The sequence below is a fragment of the Paramisgurnus dabryanus genome, chromosome 24 (assembly GCF_030506205.2).
Source record: "Paramisgurnus dabryanus chromosome 24, PD_genome_1.1, whole genome shotgun sequence".
Classification (NCBI taxonomy): domain Eukaryota; kingdom Metazoa; phylum Chordata; class Actinopteri; order Cypriniformes; family Cobitidae; genus Paramisgurnus; species Paramisgurnus dabryanus.
In genome coordinates, this window is record NC_133360.1 from 27,992,752 (window position 1) to 28,006,807 (window position 14,056).

Sequence of the window (14,056 nt, forward strand, 5' to 3'; positions counted from 1 at the left end):
GCTGACAATGCGAGTAGGCTAATGTACCCGCCCCATTTTGGCTGTCAGAGCTTTGACACTGTGTTCATGTTTCAAACCCTCAATAAAACATTGAGCCTGAGATGTGTTTGTGTGTGAATATTTAGCTGTAGGATACAGCACTCTACAACTTACTAACTGGGCATTTATGCATTTAAAAATGTATTTATAATGTGGCAGAGGGCAACTGGACAGGGCTTGGACAATGTGGAGGAGGGTATTCATTAAATGTTGTGGTTTTTATTCAGAAATATAATTTTATATTAATTATAATACATGTTTATATTTTTAATAATTGTATAATATAGCCTAACGTTAGGCTATACATTTGGTGATGTGGGCGATGTTTTTTTTTTTTTTACAAATTCACCAGCTTTGGAGAATATTCTCTCGCATGAAACAGATGATGCTGGAGTACACAAAATTGTTTAGAAAGCTTTTCTATGGTTTGGCTTCACTTGCGTGAAAAATAAAGCCGCCAAGTTTCAAACCTGTCAACGCCGGATTGGGCTGTCAAAGCATGTCGTGTGGTTCACTAGAGAAATGAACCAGTGTGTTTGCTTCAGACGTCGTATTTCACGTGACTAGTGACGTAACGATACAAGCTCCGAAACAGTGGTTCATTGCGAGGACTTTTCGAGTCTGAAGCAAGCATCGAAGCTTCGGTGTCAGACGTAACATCACTAGCCTCATGAAGCAGTGCTTCGAAAACGACCATCACTAGGAGATATAACGTTGATGGTCCTGTCCCAAATGGCACGCTCTGGACTTGTGGACCTCCTCAGAGTCCACACTTTGATGACATCATGTAGTGCTGCAGACCTTGACGCAAGTCCAAGAGGGCGCACCGGTATGGAACATAGACAGTAAAAGAAATGGACACAGTGACCCCATTGGATTCAACGGAGACAAGTGAAGTCAATTAGAAGCGGGGGACAGCCAAGATGGCGTCGTGAGAGGACGGTTTTTGCTGCGGCTCTTAAAAATTTTGCTCAAATCCCGGTTTAATTTCTAATATGTTTACGTTCGGATTTAATTCGAAGGCACTGTTTGCTTTGTGAGTTGACTGCACTTTCAAAAAATTTATTTGCGCGTTTTGTTAAGTTTTGTAGACGCACTCGTTGTCACTTTAAAACCACGTGCTTTTGCCACAAACTGCTGTGCTGACTTAAAAATATGGATGGAAAAAAAGAAACGCACCTTGCTATGCACAGCTATGCAAGAAGAACGTTGTGCTCTGATATGGACGCTGTTGCTGATATGGACGCTGTTGCTGATATGGACGCCGTTGCTGAACAGTCTAGTGGACTCGTGCCTTTACCTGATACACCTGAACCCAAGCCTGCCAAAAAAAGCAAACCCAATTCTGAAAGTCCGGCGGTAAGTGATACTATGCTAATGAGATTCATGCAGAGAATGGAAGCTATGCACGAAGAGACTTTGCGCCGAATTCAAGGAGTTGAAAAGACGGTCGTTGAGAATTCGAACTCTATTAAGCAGATAATCAGCTCTCTCGAATTCCACAGTGAACAAGTGAAGTGTTTGAATGAAAAAACTAACGAAATGGAAAGAAAAGTCGGAAAATTGGAGAAAGAAAACGTTGAACTTCGTGACAAATGTGACGACTTGGATGCTTACAAGAGAAGATGGAATCTGCGTATCGCTGGTATTCCGGAGAAATCAGGAGAGAATGTGAAGCAGGTGGTCATCGACCTCTTCAGCCAGGTCTCCCCAAGCATCGCTGCTGATCTGCACCGCGGAGTTGACATCGCTCATCGGTTGGGTCCTCGTTCTGCTGCGGAAAAATCCTCCCGTCGTATAATAGTGCTGTTTTCGTCGCGTTCCCAGCGGGACAAAGTCTGGAAAGACGCCAAAACCTCCGATGTTCTCAGGGAAAAGAAGATTAAGGTATTCGAGGACCTTTCGCAGAAAGACAAGGATGCAAGGACTCTTCTGTGGCCGATGGTGGAGAAAGCGAGAAGGGAAGGGAAGCGGGCTGGCTTTCACGGTCCTTTCGCTGTTATTGAGGGTAAAAGATTAACAACTAAAGATGTGGTCAACACGTCTAACGTTACTTAATGCACTAGAAAAGTTGTTCCATGAGCATTTTCCTTCAGGGATTATAGTGTGCAGTCTGCATAGAATTTGTTTTATTATTATTATTTGATTATTATTATTAATTAATTAGAAATGCCTGAAGCTAATTCTTTGTTTTAATATCTTACGGTACGATATTTATTTCTTGTCAATAATTAGCTTTATGTAGGTGCATTTCTTTCTCTTTACTAAAATGGTACTTTAATATAGCCTATATATAATATTTTTTGTTTCGTTTTACTTTGAGTTTTCAATGTTATTACTTGAATACAGAAAGTATAGTCTCTATTTTCTGAACTTAAAATCTGAGCACTTTAGTACCGGGTGAGCATTTTTTTGTGTGTGTAGTTGTATTTGACGACCATTTGAGAGGTGAGTTGAACGGGTATACTCTTTTAGTTCACTCAGTTGTGAACTAAAACTTCGTTGTAATTGTTTGTTTGTTGTTGTTGTTTTTTTTTTTTTTTCTCCTTACATTGTTCGTTGTTCATGTCATTGTCATTAATATCTTTTAATGCCAGAGGGCTCAGGGATAGTGTCAAACGGAAAGCTCTTTTTATGTTTGCTAAGAAACACAAATCAGATTTTTGTTTCCTTCAGGAGTGTCATTCTACTAAAGATGATTACAAGTGGTGGAAGTCTCAGTGGGGTAATGATATTTGGAGTTCGCATGCCACAGAGCACTCTGCTGGTGTTAGCATTTTGAGAAATACTTTTAATGGGGATATTTTAGGATCAGATTCAGATAGTTTGGGCCACTTTCAGTTATTAGTGATTTCACTTAACCAACAAACTGTAATCCTGGGAAATATATATGGGTACAATTCTTCTTTAGATAATAAAATTTTCTTTGACAAATTAGATGAGAAACTTACCAAGTGGTCAAATAAATTCCCTAATGCACTTTTTATATTAGGAGGAGACTTTAATGTATCAATTAATAATTCTTTAGATAGGTATCCGCCAAAAAGAACAGCGTGTTTTAGCCCGGCGTTGCTAGGACTAATAGATAAATTTGAATTGGTGGACATTTGGAGAAAAAGATACCCAGATAATATAGAGTTTACCTGGGCCAACAAAAATGGTTCAAGACAATCCCGAATCGACTACTGGCTGATATCAAAATGTATGTCCAAATTTGATCTACATGTTGGCATTCAATGTACTCCTTTGACTGACCACAAAACTATCTTTATTAATACCCCCTTAATGGCAGATTATGCACCAGGACATAGCAAAGCCTCTTTGTGGAAACTTAACAGTTCACTTTTAGAATTACCAGATGTAAAGGATAAAATTAAAGACTTAATTTCTAACTATTGGAAAGTAGCTTTAATTCAAGATTCTTTTTGTACCAATTGGGAGCTTCTAAAATTTGAGATTGGTATTTATTTAAGGAGAGTTGGAGCAGACTTAGCCAAAAAGAGAAGGGTTCTTGAGGACAACCTGATTATGAAATTATCACAAATTCGCAACACTAGTTGTATGTCGTTGAAGGAAAAATCTGAAATTGCAGCTTTACAAACTAAATTAGATGATTTATATTTAAAGAAAGCTAGGGGTGCTTATATAAGATCCAGGAAAAGATGGCTTGAAGAAGGAGAACTTAACTCTGCATATTTCTTTAAGCTTGAAAAACTTAATTTTATTCTCTCAACAATTGAGCAGTTGTGTATTGATGGCAAAATAATAAAAGATCCAAAGATTATAGCTAACTTTTGTTCCAATTTTTATGAAAATCTTTATAGTTCAAAATGTCCAGAGCAGAAAACAACTTTATTTCTTGATTCAATTGGTTGTATTAAGACTATCTCAGAAACTGACAAAATGTGTTGTGATGATGATGTAACTTGTGAGGAAGTACAAAGCGCAATTAAGAGCTTGAAAAACAATAAATCCCCAGGATGTGATGGACTCACAGCTGAGCTGTACAAACTATTTGCTAATGAACTTTCTCCTTTTTTAACTAGTGTTATTAAAGAGAGTATTAACAAAGAAGCTTTGCCTCCTACATTAACGCAGGGTATCATCACACTAATTCCTAAATCAAAGAAAGATCTCACCATTTTCGACAATTACCGACCCATCACACTCCTCAACAATGATTATAAAATTTTTGCCATAGTTTTTGCTAAAAGATTAAAAGAATGTTTGCATAGTATTATAGATGAGACTCAGTCCGGATTTATGAAGGACCGGCACATAATGAACAACATTAGATTAGTTTTAGATTTATTTGATTATAGCAATTTGGTGGAACATAATAGTTTTATTCTTTTCCTGGATTTTTACAAAGCCTTCGATTCAGTAGAACATCATTTTATTTTTAAATCATTGCAAAAGTTTGGTTTTGGTGAATATTTTTGTAAAGCGGTAAGAACTCTTTATTATAACTGTAATAGTACAATCAAATTAAAATATGGTACTTCTCCTAGGTTTTATTTGACACGTGGTATTAGACAAGGGTGTCCAATATCTCCTTATTTGTTTTTATTAGTTTCTCAGATATTTGCATCTTACATTTCTAATAGTAGTCTTCGCGGTATATCTATTGCTAACAAACAAATACTCATCAGTCAATTGGCTGATGATACCACGCTTTTTTTGCAAGATGCTAACCAAGTTTCATTAGCACTAAAGAATATCCAGCAATTCTCCAAGGCTTCAGGATTATCCTTAAACCTTTCTAAATGTGAATTGATGTCCATCAAAGAATGTAATTTGACAGAAATTTGTAATATTAAAGTACGGGATCAGGTATCTTATTTGGGTATTATCATTACAAAAAATGAATTGGGAAGATGCTCCATCAATTTTAATCCACTGATTGAGAGTACACAGAGAAAACTTTGTGCATGGCTCCAGCGAGATCTGTCGTTAAAGGGCAGAATTTTACTTGCCAAAGCTGAGGGCTTGTCGAGATTAACATATGCCGCACTTTCTTTAAGTGTCGACACAGCCATTCTTAAAAAAATTGATACAATGCTCCTCAACTTTGTATGGAAGAATAAAACTCATTTTGTTAGAAAGTCTGTACTTATGAATACCATTGATAAGGGGGGTCTGAATTTTCTTGATTTTACCACCTTAAACAACACCTTTAAAATAAATTGGATTAGAAACTTTATTAATAAGCCCACTTCTATCTGGAATTTGATCCCTAGTGTTATTTTTTCAAAACTTGGTGGTTTGAAGTTTATTTTAACCTGTAATTATAGCATTATGAAAATCCCTATCAAATTATCCCTTTTTCATAGACAAATTTTATTAGCTTGGTCCCTAATTTTTAAACACAATTTTACACCTCATTCATATATAATTTGGAATAATAAGGATCTTCTGTATAAACGTAAATCTCTTTTCTTTGACAGTTGGATTAAAAATGGAATTATTTTCGTATCTCAGCTTTTCAATCAGAATGGTTCAATCTGTAATTATTCAGAATTCTTAGTAAAGCATGGAATTCCTATTGCTCCAAAAGAATTTGCGATAGTGGCTGATGCAGTGCCACAAGGCGTTCTTATGCTTTTTAAAGGGTTTTCTTTTTCATCTTTATGTCACCCAATGGATCTATGTGAAACATTTGTAGGTAAACAGTGCTTTTCTTTATCGAAGACAAAAAACAATAAGAAAATCAGAGTTTTGTTTCAAGAGGAATCTGTTTCTACGCCATATGTTATTTCTTATTGGAATGGGCTTGTAAGTGACAATCCCTGGAAAAAGGTTTGGACATTACCTCACAAGTATTTAATCATTAACAAAGTGAAAGAAATTGCCTTTAAGTTACTTCATAGGGTCTACCCAGATAAATGTTCTCTTAAAAGACTTAAGAATGATATTAATACCCTCTGTTCTTTCTGTTTAAAGAAACCTGAAACTACTCTACATTTATTTTGGAATTGCTCTTATACAATGACATTCTGGTGTGACTTGTGTGATTATATTAAATGTTATATTTATCCAAATTTTAAGTTTTCATACAGAAATGTAATTTTTGGCTTTCATGAGAATGAAAAGAAAAATGATATTTATTTTATAAACCTTTTGTTTCTGCTAGCAAAATATCATATTCATAAGTGTAAATTCTCAAAGTGCAAACCCCTTTTTCTAAGATTTAAACATGAAATGAAAATATATTTTGATACACTTGAATCCTCTAACAACTTGAAAGCTATGAGAACAATCGCTGTGTTTAAGGACTTGGCACTTGGTTTGGACTGAAAGACTGGACTCTGGCATATTATTTTATTGTAACATGGCAATGATGACAATTGTTGTTATTTTCTTTTTCTGTTTAATTAAAAAAAAAAAAAAAAAAAAAAAAGTCAATTAGAAGCACGCACTTCCTGGGTGTCGAGCGTACTGCGCAGACTCAAACTGAGCTCAATGACGTGGATGTCACGTGAGCAACCTGTGTGACAATTGTAAGTCTTCTAATAGCCGTGCCACGGGAAATCTGAATCACCTACTGAATCTTGCAGAGACGGCGAGTGTGAACAGGAGCACATTTTGGTTAGTATTCTGATTAATAATCTCCCTTGACTTTATGCCTCCACGTCCACCCGATTGCCTCATAGTCAGTAAAAGATTGCCTGTGAGCTTCTCTCCCAGTCCATACGGTAATTTCTCTACTGTGCGACAGAAAGTCGCAGGTTATGACGCAATCGTTAGCCTATATTTTTACAAAAACTGCTTCTACTGGGACATAACGTAAGATACATGGTAATGGAGCCTTTTATACATTTTCGTGTTTCTTTAGAAATATTTAATGGACAAATGGAGTCTTTAAACGCCTCAGATGTAAAGTTATTCGCTGTCAAAGTGACGCCAAAATGAATGGGAGTCAATGGGATGCTAACAGCAGATGGGTGTTCGCTAAGCAATGGCGGTGTCATGAGCAATCCAGTCCCCCCGAGCAATTCTGCCCCCCTAGGACCCCGCGTAATTCCATTGGCTGAAAAAACTCCTCATGGGTAGCCTTTGTAGCGCCTTATTACAATTCCTTCAAAATTTCGTGATGATTTATATCGTTAGAATGTTGTTAAAATTACAATTGGTCTATTTTAAATTATCCGTTTAATATAGTAGTATATAACTGATGCTCTAGGTGGTGAGATCTACCAAATCTCGTTCTTAGATTTTTTTTAATTAGCTTAACGTGACGTACCAGCTTAGCATACAGCTATCGGGTAAAATAGCTTAACACAAACACCAGTTGCACTCACCGTAATAACGTAATGTCATTTTTTTTAATCCTGAGGTTTAAAAAAATATGTTTCACGTTCAGATAACTTAGTAATCAATAACATAAAATTGAAATGTGTTTTTGTTGTGTAAGGCAATTAATTGGGTTTTTAGGCGATTACGTGTGTCATTACGTGCTGCTCACGTGTTTGCAACATGAATATTAGTTAATTAATTATATTATTTTTGTAAGCTTTTATTTTAAAAATATTTTGTATGCTTCTATTTTGTAAAAAGTACCTAGCTTGCTACACCCATAGATATGTATAAAGGCTAGATGGCTTACCGCTGAGTCCCTAATGGCATCACCTGGCGGCCATCTTAGGACAGGACGCTCGCTCACTCGTAGCATTGAGTTTAATGGTGAAGGTACTTCTAAATGACCATAACTTGCTCAATTTTCTACCGATTTTCAAACGGTTTGGTTTTTTACAAACGTTATTAACGTGGCTATAATACTGGATGCTTTGACATGTTTCATGATTTTTTTATATATTTTTAGTATAGGTATGCAGTGTCATAGTTACATCTTTGACGTTTATAATAAACCAAACCGTTTGAAAATCGGTAAAAAATTAAGCAAGTTATGGTCATTTAAAAGTACCTGCATCATTAAAACTCAATGCTAGGAGTGAGCGAGCGCCCTGTCCTAAGATGGCCGCCAAAATGCAGACGTTCCACTCAATTGGCCAGCAGGGCGGGCGAGCCATCTAGCCTTTATACATATCTATGGCTACACCACTAACGCAGCTTCGATTAGCCATTAGCATCAAGATATCGCGATGACAAGTTTTTGACCAGGCATTACTGCTAGGTACCAATTGGGGTCCTAGGGGGGCAGAATTGCTCGGGGGGACTGGATTGCTCACGACAGCGGCGTCCAGGGAAGCTTCAATAAAATATGAAACCCTGCCCCCCTGGTATGGAAGGCCAAAAGGGACAAAACGTGTGAAACATACGCATTAACGCGTACTGCGTGTTAACACGTGATATACGCGTTAACACGCACTACGTGTTAACGCGTAATTACGTGTTATTGCGTAAATCACGTGTTAACACGTACTTGCGCTGTTTTTTTTTTACCACCACCTACTGGTGTGGTGCTTTTGCTTAAACACAGAAACAACAAACAAGGCTTGAATATCTCAGGATGTAAAGTAATCTATATTTTGAGCATCTTTTGAAAGCATTAGTAGGTTACAACTACATATTTTTAAACAGTTAACTATAATAGTTCAACCCTTGAAGTTCATGACCACTTTCACACATTTCTCTAAACTATATTTTTAAATGCACTTTAACTTTATCATGTTCCTAAACCCTAACTGGTAACGGTCACATGAAAACAGCACATTTAGGTTTTCACAAGTCAACCCATATGCATTATATTTGTTTGTGAGCCCCTTTGATGACCCCATTAAGTCTTATGAAGCTGCCATTGCTTTAGATAGCTTTATAGTAAATTGTTTTGCTTTATCCTTCAAAGTTCAATTGATCAATTATATATATTTTTATTATCATTAGACACACACAGGACAAAAAACACACAATAAATAACACTGGTGAGGATCATAAATGTCTTCCAGATGCTGTGTTGTCCGTGTAAAATGTGTTGAGGTGGTAAAACGAGGAAGGCTGTGTGAATGGGTCCTTTTTCTCGGGATGTTTTCATCTTTGCTGGAGATGGAGCAAGCAGTACTGTAGACTCAAAATACTCATCCTGTTCAATATTGTAATGAAAACAGAGATGTATACCATAGTTTAATGTTGCATGTGAAAATAAACAGTTGTTTTTAGATATGAGGTGTTTATGTTGCTATGTTGCTCTCTATTTTCCTTGGCCTTTTTCCTAAGGGTTTAAGTGCCTGACACACTACTATGTAGAATACATAAGGAATGAAAAAGATACATGATGCTTTTAAAATAACATAATATTCAACTTTTATTTATTCCATAAAACAGTAATTACTAAATTTAAGACTCAAATTCCCCAGGGAAAGAAATATCTTTGCTTTTCCATTGCCTTTCTTCATTCAATAATTGATAAGTTAGTAAATTGTTCTTTGCAGTATAAAGATGTGATGGCCCTTCCATTGTATAGCACATCACATTGAGTATGAACTACCCTATCTTTTGTGATTTTGTTAAATGGTTCAGAAAGCCTTTAATGGATATTGGTCCCCTGCTTCAAAAACAGCAGACCTCCAACATCAAGCTTAGCAGAGCCGGGGTGGTTGGTGAGAATTTTTTTGGTTGGCTGAAGAAAGATGGTGATGACCTCAGAAGAGCAATGCCTGCAGCACAGAAATGGTAAAGGTTATTGTGCTGCCCTGGGAAATAGGTGACATAGGAATGGTAGAATATGTAGGCCTAATGCACATCACAGCCTGTAAACTGTTAAGTCTTATAACTTTATACAACCAGAATGTACTGTAGTGAAAACATAAATGACAAAGAAAACAGAACTCTATTACATGAACTCTATAATAAGAATTTGGCAAATTATATGGAATATAAACTCCAAAAGAAAAAATGTTTGCTCAGTTATAAATAAATCTTATTTAATATATGATTATTAATAAAACCCATAAACAACAAACATTGGCAACAAAGGCATATCATTGTTTCCAACCAAAAACATTGTAATAGGTAGTTTTGACATAGGAAACAGAAATACAGACTCTCTAAAAAATGCTAGGCCCATCATAAAGACAACTGTGTAAGGTTGAGACCCTACTTATATCACTTGGTCAAAAAAAGGTCACAGACTCAACTGTAGGCACAAAACAGTTTATTTAATGCGCAATGAAAATCTTAATTCCAGAATGCAGAGACTCACCAATCAGCAGGGTGGCACTAAAGTGAGTCATCGCTGAGGATGGCACCTGGCAGAAAGAGTCAGAGGTCAAGGCATCAGACAGGAAATGTTATCGGGGAGAGCAGCGAGGCAAGCAGGCAGACAGGATGAAGAGAGCCGAAGAAAGCCAAAGGAGAGCCAACCGATGTGAAGCAAGCCATAGAGAGGGAAGATGAGGCTGGGAGAATGGGGCAGATGGCATCAGGGCACGATCTGGAGAGAACAGAGAGGGGTCAGAAAGAAAAAGCACTGACAGTGCATTTCATCAACGTCAATTAATGAGATGACTAGAGGGAGGGGAGGATATAGCCCGGGATACACTGCATGATTTTTGGCAGTCCCACACGAAAGATTACCAACATGAAACATTTGTGGCAATTTCTGTGATCGTGGCTCTTCGGTGGTCCTATGTCGACCAGCGTACCAGTATTTGTTTACCACTAGCGCATGCTGGTGACATTACACTTAAATGGAGTCACAGTCGTCACAACCTATGAGTCAATAGTTTAAATGATCCATGTCGCACTGTGTGATAAGGTAATGATATTATAGGAGAGCAAAAATCCTGCAGTGTATCCTGGGCTTAAGACAATGACTGGTACGTGCATGGCCACCTGTCAAACAAACCAATGACAAAACACACAGCATACAAACACACAAACAGAAACAACCGATCAGAACAAAGCTGTGACACACTTTTAGCTATAGTATTCAATCAGATACTGGTTGCCCAAATTCATTGATTGTTTCATTAGACAGAAACAGGTTTTGGAATGTTTGGTGTGATGTTTGCTGTATCGGTCAGGTTAACAAGTGAAAACTCTTCTGTAATCAAGTGCTATTTGGGGCTGAATATTTCATTTAGTATGAAAAGTAAAAGTTGCACTCTGATTTTGACCTTAAATGCTTAAAAATGTCTACATTAAGTGCAGGTGCAAAGTCATAGATATATTCATTTGTGACAGTTCTACTGTTTGCACTTGAAATAAACACAGACATGACATGTAGATAATAAAATTCTTTAAACAAAAATATCATCTGAAAAAGGACAAAAAATATTTTAACAATTTAAAACAAAACTGTTTACCAATAATAAAACAGGCAATAGCAGAAAGAATAAGCATGCATGTTTAAGTTAAGAAGAATAATACGTTTTTTTAAAAAGTACCTGTATGTCCAGCATGTACAGTCCCATAAGGATCCCTTGGTCTTCTTGAGTATATTAAGTCCTATAACTCCTTATAAAAGTACAAGTCCTATAAAAGTATGCATTCTCTCATTAGGCACACTCTTACAGCCTCAGGGTGGGTCATAATGTTCATAATTTGGTCATCTAAATCAGCTTCGGTCAATCTTGTGAATAAATACTTGGTGAATAATCTGTGAAAGACAAGCATATGCAAAGAAAGACATAAAAAGATGCTCGTATTAGTAATAACTATAATCAGATTTGTTTTTATGATTTTTGAAACAATGGTTATTCAAATGTAAAATCATAAAATTAATGTAAAATCAACAAGGAAATTATATATACCAACTTACTCTAATAATGCTACACAGTACAAAGGAATATACTTTCACTCATATTAGGACAGATCTGTGTTATTAACTCTCTTGCCAGTATGTCATGAGCAGTGTTGGGGCTAGTTACTCAAAAAAGTAATATATTACGTATTACATATTACTCTCAAAAATAGTAATGCCTTACTTTACTTTATTACTCCCTGGAGAAAGTAACTAGTTATATTACTAGTTATATTACTAGTTACATTTTTTTTCTGGACAAGAATGTTTATTTGGGCAAGCCACGGCCAAGAAAATGCTGGCTTCCTTACCCGCTACCAGACGTGGGGCACAGCGTTCGGAGAAACATTAAAGAGTGTGCACTTCACCGTCAAGTTATTTTCCTTCCGTTGAACGTGATAAAATATGACTGAATCTCCACCCCGTCGAAACTAGCTTTCTGTTGCTGGGAACCTTCCTCTGAAAAAGAGCTTGCCGTTGTTGACGCTTCCATTTTTCCCGATCTGTCTTTGAGTGTGCCGCTGCCGCTCTGTGCTGCTGGCTGCCGGGTGTCGACCAATCGGTGATGGTAAATGATACCTCGTGCCAAACTTAGACCAATAATTGTTCCATTCACGCCCACCTCCCCTTCCCTTTTGTTCTCTGTGTTTTGTGCCTTGTGTGATAAAGGTGCTACTGGCGAATGTAACTCAAGTAACTAGCTCAGGAAAACTGTAATAATATTACCATTTTGAGACGGGTAATGCCTTACACTACTAGTTACTGAAAAAAGTAATATTATTACAGTAACTAGTTACTTTGTAACTAGTTACACCCAACACTGGTCATGAGTCATAACTTTGTTCATATTTTCAAATTATTAACAAACACAGCACATTCATTTAAACAGCACTAACATTTTACCTCACTATATCGTCTCCATCTGTGAAAGCCTGACACTGTTTCCATCAACTTATGTGATTGCAGTTAAAAAGACTTTTTTCCAAGGCCATTTACATGACAAAACTGTCTTCTGTTGTTACTGCTGCTGCTTTTGTGTTTGTATTCCTCCATAGTACTTTTTGGCTCTTCCGTGTGGTTACGTTACCCTTCAGTCAGCGTACCTGGCTTATGATGGCTATGAGGTAAGCTTACGGCAAACTCGACGTAGTGCTTGGATCACTATATCATTAATTATTCACACAATGACAGTGCCTGTCGTAACGCATTCCCTGCAATATAATTATTAATAAGCTTGTGAGCATGCACTTACATAATGCTTACGATGAGCCACCTCATCTGACGTTACAATCTTCATCTTCTTCTTTTAGTTTAATTGCGGGTTACGAACCAATTTTACAGATGCATACCGCCACCTGCTGTGATGGAGTGTGAAATAATGATCAAGCCTACCTCTTCTATATCCTATATTATTATATAACACATTATTCTTAATAAATCTCAAACTGCATTTGACTTCCTGATTTTGGATCATCATTTAATAAGTTGGCTATAGTACGGTCGTTGCATGTTATTAATTCTTCCTTTAAAAATACACAATATGATAGTGGCGAAGAAGTCATCTGCCATCTTGTGCTCATTAGTGGTAACGACATGCAATGCACAAATGACTAAAACGAGTTATTGTTTTTACAGCCAGTTTCATTGAAAGCATGGCTTACCGACAATGCATTAGTGATCTTATCATTTTAGTACACACACACACACACACACACACATATATATATATATATATATATATATATATATATATATATATTAATAAATCTATGTCCAAAGTTAAGAATGTGAACGCAAAGCACTAAATGACAAACATTAAGGGGTGTTTTCCTAGGACAGGGGTTTTCTTGAACCAGGATTAGGCCTAATTAGGAAAAATAAGTAGTTTAAACAAACATAACTTACTAAAAACATTACTTGTGTGCATTTTAAAACAAAACAAAGGCCACTGATGTATTTTAAGATATGTCAATGCAAGTTGTTTTCAGTTCGGACAGCTCTTACATTTATTTTAGTCTATGACTTAATCCCTTTCCGGGAAACCACCCCTAAATTGCTCCTAATACAACTTTGCTGTGTTCTCCACTGTACATTGATTGTAGAGATTATATTGTACCGATTATAATCCACAGGTCAGACGGGCCAAGTTGTAATTCCCACGCCATTCATTATAAAGGGAGTTTTATTGTGCAGTAGCCAATTATATGATAACAAAATTACAGAAATTAAAATTATAATCAGATCAATGCAAGAAGTTACTATGATGACTAAAAGATGTGTAGTCTGTCCTGTTATTTTCCTTACCTTGCCACTCAG

At 36.6% G+C, this 14,056-nt stretch overlaps 1 long non-coding RNA gene across 1 annotated transcript; it reads right to left on the reverse strand.

Annotated features, from left to right (window-relative positions):
• Positions 1-8,816: 8,816 nt before the first annotated feature.
• LOC135741249 (uncharacterized) lies at positions 8,817-13,030 on the reverse strand. The gene is made up of 4 exons (XR_010529397.2): positions 12,644-13,030; positions 11,385-11,596; positions 10,199-10,429; positions 8,817-9,653 (listed from the first exon to the last, which is right to left on the reverse strand). It is a non-coding gene; the product is annotated as an uncharacterized lncRNA (long non-coding RNA).
• Between the last annotated feature and the right edge of the window lie 1,026 nt (positions 13,031-14,056).